Below are 13,716 nucleotides of genomic sequence, written 5' to 3' on the forward strand. Positions count from 1 at the left end.
AACACTGATACCACATCCTCTGGTCGTCTCGGGCATGTTGGCAGGAAAATCCTGAAAGTCAAAAGCAATAAAAACAGATACCAAAATGGACAAAGAACTAAATATATTTCTACAAAGAAGATAACCAAAAGGCCAATTAAGTAGCACAAAAAGATTTTCAGCATGATTGATCATTAAGTGAATGAAAATGGCAACCACTATGATATACCACTTTATATCCATTGCAATGTCCTTCATTAAAACAACCCAGGCAAGCTCAAGCTGCCTTCAAGCAGCCAGGCCATGCTCTGTCCTTCCCCCAACCATTCTGGGGGTAGATTCTCTCCTACACCCCACCATCCCCCAGACACAGGAAGAAGAACATTTGGAAACAATGGTCTCATCCACTTCCACCTAATTCTCCATCCTTCCTAGCTTAATCAGTATCCACGTGTGCATGCTCCCTTCTCAGCTGCGTAAACACCATCAAAATAAAATTTTAAAAAGAGCCATAAGAAAAAAATTACTGTGATTCAAGACACACATTCTATACTATATATTTATGGCAACCAAAGCACACTCTTATTTGTAACCATACTTCCTATTGCTAATGAGAAAGAACCGGCCATCATCAGAGAAATATAGAAATCAAAAGTTTTCTATTTACATGGTCAACACCTGAACTATAACAACAAAAATATGAAATAAGCATCCTAAGTACTGATCTCCAAGCCTCACAAAAATAAGAAGCCAAGTCTAGGAGTACAATAAGGAAATTCAAAATAACGATTAATGAAGAAATAAAAACTATATTCAGCAATACTGAAGATAAAGGAAGCATTTATTGTTCTTAAAAGGAGAACAAAATCAGTAAAACTTTTGCTAGATGAAGCAAAAAGCAGGCTCAAGTACATAACATCAAAGAGAAGAAAAACATATTACAATTGATATCTCAGAAATACAATGGATCAGGGCTGTCTGGACAAAGTGCATTCTGCCACTGCTTGGGATATATTCTTCCCATGTAGATCCCACCTGGCTGCTGCATTTTTTTCTCTCTATTTTTTAAAAATAAACATGTATCTATTTTTATTGGAAAGCCTGATACTTTTTTAAGAAATGAGAGACAGATATGATGATCACGCATTTGCTGATTCACGCCCCAAGTGGCCACAATTGCCCAAGCTGAGCCAAATTGAAGCCAGGAGCCTGGAGCTTCTTCCGGGTCTCTCACAGATGCAGCGTCCCATGGCTTTGGGCCATCCACCACTGATTTCCCATGCTACAATCAGGGAGCTGGATGAGAAGTGTGGCCATCAGGATTATAACCAGCACCCATATGGAATCCCAGCATGTGCAAGGCAAGGACATTACCCACTAGGTTATCGTGCCAGGCCCAGCTGCTTTATTTCTGATCCAGCTACCCCTTCTAGTGCATGTGGGAATGCAGAGGATGCTGCAAGTGCTTGATTCCCTGTACTGATCTGGGAGAACTGGGAAGAAGCTTCAAACTGGTCCTGCTTTAATCACTGTGGTCACTTGGAGAGGGATAAAACAGAAGGAAGATCTCTCTAACTCTCCCTCTTTCTCTATAGTACTGCCTTGTATATCGGTAAATTTATTTTTAAACAATTTTTTTAAAGTGCAAAGTCAGACATACAGAGAGGAGAAGAGATACACAGGAAGATCTTCCGTCCAATGATTCACTCCCCAAGTGGTTGCAATGGCTCATGCTGCACCAATCTGAAGCCAGGAGTCAGGAATCTCCTCCAGGTCTCCCATACGGGTGCAGGGTCCCAAGGCTTTGGGTTGTCCTCGACTGCATTCTCAGGCCACAAGCAGGGAGCTGGATGCGTTGTGGCTTTGACGAGATTAGAACTGGAGACCTATGCGATCCCGGCATGTTCACGACTAGACCACCACGCCAGGCCTGATAAAATAAATCTTTACTAGAAAAATGTATGTGCAATGGATCACTAGGGACTATGAACAGTAGTTATAAACAAATAAATCATGAGAAAGGCTTAATTTCTGGATACTTAGCATTAGCCTACAAACTGAATAAAAAGATACCAAAAAACTTGAGAAAACTGGCAGTTAATAATGAAAAAGGAATAAAATTTTTTCAAACCAAAGGTCAACACTAGGTGTCTTCACTACTAAATTCTACCAAATTAACACCGAATTTTCTAGAGTTACTGTAAAAAATTAAAACGAAGAAAACAATTCTGTAATTATGCTGAGTCTAGCAATACTTCGATTCCTAAACTAGATTGAATCAGCAGTAGGAAGATCTTCAACTATGGAGCGGCTGCGGGAGAGGACGTCTAGCTCGTGGCTCATGGTGGGCTGGGCCGGACGTGCCTGGGTGCGAAGCCTGCTTCCTTCCGGGGTGAGTACGCCAAGGGGGGAGGCCTCCGTGACTGGGCATGTCCGGGGCCCACCCACCGCCCTCATTGGGCGGTGAACGGGATTGGGGAGGGGCGCAACCTTGGGCCTGTGGGCTTGAACCTCCGGCTGCCAGAGGCGAGCCGAGGGCTGCGGGAGAGGACGTCTAGCTCGAATCCCGACCCCAGCCCGCCATGAGCTCTTGGCTCATGGCAGGCTGGGCCCGGGCGGCCAGTGCGCCATGTGGCACCAGGCTGTGCTTGCTGGCCACCCAGCCGGGGAGCTCTGGGGTAATGGATGTCTGAATCGCTGCTCAGATAGCTCTAGGCGGACCCCACTCTATCTGTGATCTGAGTCAATCCTATAGATCCCCAATGCCAGTAACTCTTCCTTTGAAGAACTTCCAATCCCTTAATAATGCTGAGCTTTGAACGCCTATCAAGTAAAAGATAAGCTCCGGCTTGTCTAGCAGACTAGCACCTAATGGTCCTCAGAGCAACCACGTGCAGGTGTGTGATTTACGGCTAGGAATAGGCTCAATATGGGAGGTAAGGGGACATCACAACTGGGATGAGTTCCCCACCAAGGGGTGTATGCGCTGGAATGGGGGCTGCGTTCTATCTAAGAAACAGTTGTAGTCACCCGAGGCACTAGTGTGGGCTGGGATTGGATGCACCAGGCCGGTTCAGATCCGAACACCATCTGGTGTTATGGAGAAACAGGACAGGTGTGGGACTGACTAGGCTGGGTCTCAACACCCTTCTGAGCCATGTGTGAGCTGTATGTGGGTATGGACGAGCCATGGCCGGGCTGAAACATCCAACAACAAGAACCAGAATGGGGTGAAAGCCAGCGAGGAAAAGCCACTGTTCCTGCTAGGACAGGAGGTGAACCAAGTAGGGTTGGCTCAAGAACCCCCTGGCAAGCGCAACATCTGGCACTGGGAGGGGTTCTGATGGAGGAGCCTGGGCAACTCCTCTGGCAGGACACAGTCCCTGCAGGTAAGCGCAAGAAGCATGATAGGAAACAGCCCAGAATAGGCCATGGAAAGTTTCCACTGGCACACATTCAGCATGGGTCAGGAGCAGACCAGGCTGAATCAGTTCATGTCATCCTCTGGCAAATCCGATCACCAGAACAGGGTGTGGGATGGGCCAGGTTTGGTTGCGACAAAACCAGCACACATTATGGAATGCCAGGGCGTGGATGCCTGTACTGGATATGAATGCAGCACCCATCCAGCACACGTGAGATCCAGGAAGGAAGGGAGGGGCAGAGCTGGCGGGGGGATTAAGGGGCTGGTCCCCTCGCTGGACAGCCACTCCCACTGGAGAGCGTGGGCTGGGATAGAGACAGACCCGACTAAGCAAGGCTACAACACTTGTGCGCTGCATGTGGACTAGATCAGGGCCGCAGCATCAGCTGGCAGAAGCTGGCACTGGGAACTAATTCTGTCGAGTCAAATCACAGGACCACCTAAAGAGTGCATAAACCGGGACAGAGCGACCTGGGAGGGAAAAGTGGGTTCCCCCCTCTTGGGTCACTACTCCCGTGGGAGGGCATGAAAACTAGGACAGGGGCTGGGATGGCTAGATAGAGAGGCACTCAACAACATCTGTGAATGCTGGATGGTTGAGTTGGTTAGATAGAACTAAGCTTTAATACCCATTGACAAGTACCAGAGCCAAATGGGATATGGGACAGACTGGTCTTCTGCTACACATACTGGTAAACCAGAGTAGGGGGCAGGCTTGGTGGGGGTTATTGTGGGTCGCCCCGACTAGGCTGCAGCTCCCACTGGTTGATGTAACGGCCGAACCAGACTGGACTGCAACACCCATTGGTTCCAGTGCAACTCGGGACTGAAAACAAAACCAACACAGCAATTGCAACCACCAGCTGATCGGGGTGATGGACTGTGCCGGGCCCTGTGCTTGCTAGAACATACAAGAAACTAATCTGGGAATACCTCAAAGTATCTTTGGAGATCTCCCCACTTGAACTGCTGGACTCAGAACTCTAACCAAGAAAAGACAGAAGACAGAACAGGACAATCATCTCAGCTATATGTTGGCAGCGAAATATGGGGCAAACGGAGACTTTATGATGGACCATATCAATCAGTGGATGACCTCATCGAGCGAAACTGGCAGCGATTCATAACAGGAGAACTATTAACACCACTTGAGCACATATCTCAGAGCATACCCCACATCCGGGACTTGGGGTGGGCGGGAAGCCAGGTGGGGCTTCTCCCTCAATATCCCCCTTTACCTCAGATACATGATGGAAACAATATTGACATAATAGCATTACCCACTTCCCTACCCCCCTGAACCTTTTTTTTTCTCTTCTCTCTCTTTTTTTTCTCTTTCTTCTTTTTCCTTTAAGTGTAATTAACTATGTAAAGATTGTCAACAATACAATAAAATAGATTAAAAAAAAAAAAGATCTTCAACTATGTCTGACTGTTTAAAATAGGGGAAAAAAAAGATGGAATTGCTCAGTAAAGGTCAAGCTCCATTGCTGTACAATTAGTTCTGTACATATTTACTTTAAGCTTCTTCTGAAATAATTGCTTATAGTCCAGAAATCTAGTTTAAAATCATTAAAAAATCAAAGACCAATACACATGATAAAATAGATGTCAAATTCTTATCATAGAGCCCAGTGCGGTGGCCTTGTTGCTAAAGTCCTTGTATTGCATGCACCAGGATCCCATATGGCCACCGGTTATAATCCAGCAGCCCAGGCTTCCCCACTTGGGGAGGAAATCATGAGACCTAAGATTTTCCTCTAAGTCTCTCCTCCACTCTATATATCTGATTCTGCAATAAATAAAATCTTTAATAAAAATATTCCTATAACAAAAGTAAAATAAAAGAAACATCACATCAATAAGCTTACATGTACTAACCAAGGTGCACCTAGCTAGAGAATGTAGAAAATGGGCCAATAAATGAAAATCAAAACCAAATATTTCAGATAAACAGGATGAAGGACAAGCATCATTAAAAGTATCTTATAGAAAGCACTCAATGTATTTCTACATTTATTTTGCAATAACTTATATATGTAAGTTGAGGAAATCTACAAAAATATAAATATATCCAAATATACCTCAGTTGAGGTACACAGAAATAGGCCTCAATAAAATATTATCTACAGGCAACAAACCTATAGCCATTACACAACTGAATGCCAAAAAACCAAAAGCATTTCCTCTAAGATACGTAACCAAATTAGAATGACTACTTTTTATTGTTATATAATTTAATATTCACACAAAAGTAGACAAGGTAAGGAAATAAAAGTCACAGAAATAAAAATAGACTAAATTAGTATACTAAAAAAGATACTAAATTAATTTTGATTGTAGATTTCATTTGTTCCCCTGATGTTATTAATAGTGAAACCTAATGAATGCCAAGAGACTGCATTCAGTCATTAAAAACAATAAATTCTTATTTGTTACAAAATAGATGAACATGTAATGTAGTGAAATAAACTAAGGCAAATGTAGAAAAACTATCATGTTATCATTTATAAATGTTAAAACATAGCTGCAAACTTAGAATTGTGATTGCTACGGGTTGGTCAGAGTGAAGACCAGGGCTAGGAAGGAGGTAGAAAGGCAGTAAAGAGAGACAGAAGGAACAAGATCCAGTGTTCCATCCCAGTGCGTGGTGACTGCAGTTCACAATGATAAGGCAACTGGAACGGAGGACCCTGTGTGCTGTAAAACACACACACACACACACACACACACACACACACACACACGGAAAGCCTGGGTACCTGGTTTACTCAGCTGATGCTGTGCATATACTTAAATAAAACACTGTGTCCTATGATATTATTCAAATACATATTGATCAAAATTCACTGCATTTTTTTTTTTTAGAAATCAGAATCATCCCTTTACACTAAAATCTATTCAGAAGATATTAAACACCCCAGCTTTAGGCAGCTGCCTCGTTTGCACTGTACCTAGGTAAGGGTTACACAGGTGGGAGAAAATCAGCTAGGAGCTGGTAGCATCCTGGCCCTGGTTAATGCCAAATATGTGTTAACTATACCAGTGTGTCATCATAGCTGCATATTCTTTTTCTTCTTCTTCTTCTTTTTTTTTTTTTTTTTTTTAAGATATGTAGTCGAGACCTCAAGGCTGTGTGAATGGAGCTGCCTGCAGCATGGCGGCTGCCAGGGGCACCTGAGTCAGCTCAGACTCAATACTTGGAGCACTAGCAACAGCCATTGATGCCAAGTGCTGAGTGAATCCTGGGATTGTGGGTAGCCAAAGCACCAACTGGCGCCAGGCTTCACCTGCTAGCTTCATCCAAGGGCAAGCTTTAGAGTCCTGCGGTGTGGAATCGTTACCCAGGGACATTCATGGATAAGGTCACTGTACATGTAGGTAATGAATGAATCCTGAAGGACACACAGTGACAGGGACACTGCACTTGCAGCAAAATGAGGAGCCCGAGACATGGTGGTTTGGAGGGGAGAGAACAGAAGCACTGTATGGGTCAGACTGATACACCAGCCCATATGGGAGTCCTGAGTAGGGATTCTTAGTAAGGAAAATTGCTGACCACCACATGCTAGTCCAAGCAAAAGTTAGGGCTGGGGATTTGTCTGACAGGGCTAGATCCCACTGCCTGACTGAATGTCGGAACAGGGATGGGTCATATTAGGCAGGGCAATGACATTAGCATGTGAGAGAACCAGCTTCAGGAGTAGATTCTGTGGGAGATATGTGGGCCTAAACCTGTGGAAATGCAAGTCCCACTGGTTAGATCAAGAGCTGGGAGGGTGATGGGTTGAGCTAGGTGTGATCATAGAACCTGTCAACACTCATGGGTACAGACACCAAGAATCCAGGCAGGTCCAGGCTCCAGCACCAGCATATGCATCCTAAAAGAGGGTGTGCAGGCCAGGCAGCAACATTCATAAGGCCAAGATGGAGGGGCAGGCTATGCCGGGCAAGGCCCTAGCACCCACTGACATGAGTGAGATCCGTGTCTGGGAGTAGGCAGAGTGAGAGAACTTAGGAAACTCTCCTGCTGGGTCATAGCTCCTGCTGGTGAGCACATGATCCAGGTCTGGGGGTTGGGCTAGGTGGGCAAGGTGGGCAGGTTAGCTCTACCTGTTTGCAAACATGTGCGTTGGTTGTACAAGGGGCTGAACAGGCAGGGCCAAGCAAATATATACTCACCACCAAGTGAAGAAACCAGGCTGGAGCATGGGCCATTCCAGCTAGGCTATCACACCTGCCAGTTATCATGGGCCAGGGATGGGTAGAAACTGAGCTGGCCCAGGTTACAGTATCCACCAGCAAGACTTGGTACTGGGGACAGGCTGGGTCTGGCCAGGCTCTAGCGTTTGAAAGCAAAGGCCAAGACAGGTGAGGGACTATGCCTAGCTGGGTCAGAGAAACCACTGGCACAAGCAAGATTTATGCCTGGGAACAGGCCTGGCTGGGGAGCTAAGGGTATACACTGACTGGGTTGTGGTTCCTACGGGGGAGTGTGAGGACCTGAATAGGGGATGTTATCTGGTCTGGACATGGCTGCAGTCTCTTTTGGCACAAGTGTGGACTAGGTCTGGTGTGCGCCAGACTGAGCTAGACTCCAGCATACACTGCTGCTCGTCAGGACAAGGCTTAATGTAGGATGGACTAGGCTACATCTCTCCCTGCTGAGCTATGCATGAACTGTGTCTAGGGGTGGACCATCCTGGGCTGGGCTGTAATACCCAACAGCAAGAAACAGAATGGGTTGTGGACCAATCAGGAAAGACCACTGTTCCTGCTAAGACAGAAGATAGACTAGGTAGGGCTAGACCATGAACCCAGCAATCTGGCACTGGGATAAGTTCTCATGGAGGAGCTTGTGCAATTTCTCCGTTGGGATATAGTCCCTGCAGGTGAATGCAAGAACAATGACAGGGAGCAGCCTAGACCAAGCCAGGTTATGGTACCCAAGGGCATACCTTTGGCTCAGGTCTGGGGCAAACCAGGCTAAGTCAGTTCATATCATCCAATGGAAATTCTGAGAGACAGAAGGTATGTGATTCATGTTGCATTGGGCCGCATCACCACAAGATTCACTTTACGGATGGGACTGGCAGTTGGTTGCGCTGGCTAGGCTGTAGCTCCCACCTATGTGAGCTTGAACTGGGAGAAAGCTGGGCCGGGCCAGGCTGTAGCACTCAATGGCAAATGCCAAGGTGAACTATGCTATGCCAGACTGGGCCACAGCACATAACCATCACAAGTGAGACCCATGGGAATGCAGGCAAACTGAGTAGAAGGCTGCAGGGAGCTCAGACTACCGGTGAAAGAAAGCTTTTATTTGGGCAGACCAGTCCGGGCAGGGCTATAACATCTGTTGGCCTGCATGTTTAGTCCAACAGGGAAAATCCAAGGTGGGCAGACTGTACCTATTGGTATGTGCATAAGCCACAATGGGTGAGGGTTGGGTTGGATGGGCTTTGCCACAGCATCACCTAGCAAATGATGGCTCCAGCGGGGGGCGGGTGAAGCAAATTTTATCAGGCTAAACTGCAGAAACTCCTAGAGTTCAAGATCCAGGAATGGGAGACAGCCCATGAGGGAAATAGTGAGCACCTCTCTGATAGACTAAAACACTCATTGGTATGTACAGAAGAGAGGGCTGGAGACAGATCTGACCCAGCAATATCAACCACCAGCATGCGCATAAGCTGACTGGGGGTTATGGAATGTCCTGGACTCTCTGTTGGCATGCACACAAGAATCAGGTCTTCATGAAATCAGATCAAGTTTCTTTGGGGATTCCCGCAAGTGAATCACTGGATTCAGAACTCCAACCATGGAGAGAACTGCAGGTTCCAGGGACTGACCATGGAGGGCATTTGTCAGAGCCAGGCCTCCTCAGTGGCTTTGATGCAGAGTGAACAGCATATTCAGCTGCACGTGGAGGATATGGCAATACATTGGAGCATGCAGTGCACACTTGTTACCATAAGAGCACAAAGAACAGAACAAACCAATCAACTACCCCAGACAAGTGCTGGAGGTGAATTTGTGGGTTAACGGAGACTCTAAGATGGACTGTACAAACCAGTGGATTCTGGACAGATTTCATTGTGCTTGGAATGGCGAGATTGGCAGTAACTCAGTTCTGTTGTACTATCAAAACCTCATGAGCAGGACCCTCAGAGCATGCCCCACATCAGGGATCATGGGATGGTTGGGAGCTGGGTGTAGCTTCTCCCTTTATCTCCTCCCTCCCCCCCCCCAGATACAGGAGGGAAAAAAAAGAGAGAATGTGGAAATGGTGATCTTACCTAACTTCCTGTAGCCTTGACCAACCACACAAACAACTATGTAAAAATCACCAAAACTAAAAATAATTTAAAAAGAAGAAACTAAACAGTCCCCAATTTACAGAGTATAAAGTATAGTGTTTTTAAATTCCTTAAAACAAATTACTTACTTAAAAGTGAGGGTTACAAAGGAACACTCAAAGCAGGCAAGCCAAAGACAGACAGAGATCTTCCCTCCACTTGTTTACTCCCCATGTGGCCACAAGAGGCAGCCAGGTACCGGACAAAACCAGGAGCCTCAACTCCATTCTGATCCTTCACATGGGTGCAGATGTCCAAGGAATTGGGACATTTTCTGCTATCTCCCAAGGACATTAGCAGGGAAGTAGATCAGAAGATGAACATCAGGGACTTAACTGGTCCTTATATGGAATCCTGGCACTTCATGCAACAGTGTAGCATCTTATCTCAAAACATGCCATAAAGATTGTTAAAGCAGAGCTGGTAGGCCCAGCGCCATGGCCTAGTGGCTAAAGTCCTCACCTGGAATGCCCCGGGATCCCATATGAGTGCCAGTTCTAATCCTGGCACCTCCACTTCCCATCCAGCTCCCTGCTTGTGGCCTGGGAAAGCAGTTAAGGACGGCCCAATGCTTTGGGACACTGCATCCGTGTGAGAGACCTGGAAGAGGTTCCTGGTTCCCAGCTTCGGATCGGCACGCACCAGCTCTTTGCGGCTCACTTGGGGAGTGAATCATCGGATGGAAGATCTTCCTCTCTGTCACTCCACTATGTAAATCTGACTTTGTGATAAAATAAATAAATCTTTAAAGAGAAAATAGATCTGGTAATCAAAAGTCAGGCTGATTTTCCCACTGACTCTTCCACTCATCCCATACCTGCTATACAATTATGTTATTTGGCATTTTGTATAATGTAAATACCACTGCTGGAAAACGAACCCTGAATCTAGATGTAAAGATACTTAAACTAGTTTTACAATGTCACTATTCACTTCACAGGAAGAATGACAGAAAAACAGATATTTTGTGCAGTTTTTTTTTTTTCTGAATGTGTTTACTAGCTGTGGCTGTGTCAGACTGACTCCAGGTCCCATTCTTGCATCTCACATGTGGGCGGGACATATGCAAGGACTTATACCACCACCAGATGCTTCTCAGATGCATTAGCAGGAGGCTGCATTGAAAGGGTAGATTAGCCAGGGCTAGAATGTGGTGCACTGTAATTACATGCATTCATCCCACCATATTGACACATCCTTACACTGTTTTACTCATTTTAATACCACTGTCAACTTATTGTGAATATATCTGAGACAGGACAAAGTGCAGTCATCTTGCAGCTGAAGTTCTCAACTTGAACATGTCAGGATTCCATATGGGTGCCAGTTCTGATCCCAGCATCTCCGCTTCCCATCCAGCTCTCTGCTAATGGCTTGGAAAAGCAGCCAAGGATGGACCAAAGCCTTGGGACCCTGCACCCATGTGGGAGACCCAGAAGAGTATTTCGGCTCCTGGCTTCATTTAAGTGCAGTACAGGTCATTTCAGTCACTTGGGGACAGAGGATCTTCCTCTCTGTCTCTCCTCCTCTCTGTATATGTGACTTTGTAATAAAAATAGATCTTTTTAAAGAATATATAAATCTTTAAAATATATATTTAAAACAGAAAACCTGGAGAGGAAGTTTCAATCAGCTTTGACAGTTCCAATGTTTAGCTATCAAAATTTTACCTTCTTTCTCTCACATTTTTTTTTCGTTTTTGCTTAAAAACTATCATCATGATCCTCAAATACCATGTAAAGCCAGCTGAGAAGTAAACAAACAACTTACTGAAGGTGTGTTGGTGTTCTCCAGCCTGGGAAGCATGGAGCAGGCTGCAGGGCTACACCTGCAAGAGAAGGTGGAGACAGGGAGTTATGCATTGGTCTTGATTGTTCCTAGCCTCTTTAGTGGTTCCTACTGTGCTAAGCAACGTCAACTCGGAGGCAGACACAGTGGCTGGAAAATAAAGGCCATCAGCTTCCCTGGGCAAGAATTGCACCTTACAAGCAGCAAGAAGGCATCCTTGAAACAGTATCAATGATTTTAATTATTGGCAGTGATTAAAATCAAGTAATCATTAGATCAATGCAAGCAATTACTCCTTATTTAAAAATAATATTACTGAGACTGGCACTGTAGGCCAGTGACTAAATTCCTCACCTGGCACATACAGGGATCCCACATGGATGCTGGCGTATATCCTGGCTGCTATATTTCCCATCAAGCACCCTGCTTGTGGCCTGTGAAAGCAGTCAAGGACAGAACAATACCTTGTGAGCCTGCACTGTATGGGAGACTCACAAGAACCTGGATTCCTGGCTTACACTTTGGCTCAGTTCCAGCCAATGTGTTGACCTAGGGAGTGAGGCAGCAGATGGAAGATCTTTCTGCCTCTGCTGCTGTAAATCTGACTTTCCAATGAAAAGTTTTAACAAATTAAACAAATCATGTTATTGCAAAGCACTAACTTATTTTTTCAACAAGTATTGTTCGCATTACAAAATAGTATAGAAAAACCATATTGTCACTAAAATCTATGTTTCAGAAAAATAACTGGATTGTATTAAGTGTTTCAATGTTTGTACATTCAAAGTAATTCTGTCTATAACTATATATGAAAATTGAATATAATAGTTAATCTATAAAGTTTTCTAGTAATTGTTCCAAATAAAGTTCCTAAGTCTTCAGTGACACTCCCCAGTTCCTAAACCCTCAACAACACTTGACTTTGCCATTTCATCTGCCTTAGCCCATAGGACATCAATAAATATGACAGCAGCATAGTTTGAAAAAATCTTTTTATTTTACCTCATTAAGTAGTTACATTATGCAAACAGCAAAAGAAAACCATTAGATTCGAATGAGTGAATGCCATGATACAGGGAGCTGGGCTGCTGTTTGGGATAGATCATACCTGATACCAACATGCCTTATTTATGCCAACTGGCTATGTAACACTCCCAATTCAGTATCCTGCTACTGTGCCTGGAACACAGTGGGTGGGTTCCAAGGACGCCCTTGGAAACCTAGATGGATTCCTGTTGCTGGATAAGCATGGCAGGGCCCTGACATCTTGGGAGTGAATCAACCCAATTTACCTTTCAAACATACATAGTATTTATCAAAAATGATTATAAAGAAACATACTGCATCTAGAACAACATATTTTAAATTGATTTGTGGATATATCTTGGTGAGTAATAAAGAATTACATTTCAAATTCAATTCAGAAAACTTCACAAAGACACTTCTACAACTGACATTTTTATACATATTTGGGCATTCTATTTCTTTTTTTTTCTCCCTTTATTTTATATTTAACTTTCTGATACAATTCCATGGGCTTTGGGATTTCCCTTACTGCAATATTCTATGCAGGATGGTCAGCAGTGATCTAACACACTACACCACAACACAAGCACCAAAGGTTAGTCTTCTTGACCCATTCCTACCAAAAATATTCTTATGTACCATAGGTATCTGATCATATATTTTTTAATATCTCCTGCCTGATGATTCACTCCCCAAGTGACTGCATTGGCCAGTATACAATGATGTGAATCCAGGAGCCTGGGAATTCTTCCAGGTCTCCCACATGAGTGCAGGGTCACAAGGCCTTGGGCCGACCATGACTACTTTCCAAGGCTACAAGCACGGAGCTGGATGGGAAGTGGGGCTGCCAGGATTAGTACTGATGCATATGGGATTCCGCCGTGTTCAATGTGAGGACTTCAGCCTCTAGGCCAGCTTACCAGTCCCTGACTGTAGGTTTTTTTTTTAATTAATTCATTTTATAACCTATCCTTCAAAAGACAAGCACATTAATGTTCCCTTTCCCCAAAAACTCATGACCTGAAACAATCACTGTACTTCATGTACTGAAGTGTGACCATCCCTTATGGTTACATTTATATTCAAATGCAAAATACCCTGTAGAGGAAAATCACATTTACTGTGGATTGGAGTAAAATATAT

At 44.6% G+C, this 13,716-nt stretch overlaps 1 protein-coding gene across 1 annotated transcript in view; it reads right to left on the reverse strand.

Moving 5' to 3' along the window:
* Positions 1-13,716, reverse strand: part of LOC131482927 (zinc finger protein 208-like) — an 887,045-nt gene that overhangs the window by 25,324 nt on the left and 848,005 nt on the right.

This window comes from Ochotona princeps, chromosome 21 (genome assembly GCF_030435755.1).
Source record: "Ochotona princeps isolate mOchPri1 chromosome 21, mOchPri1.hap1, whole genome shotgun sequence".
Lineage (NCBI taxonomy): Eukaryota > Metazoa > Chordata > Mammalia > Lagomorpha > Ochotonidae > Ochotona > Ochotona princeps.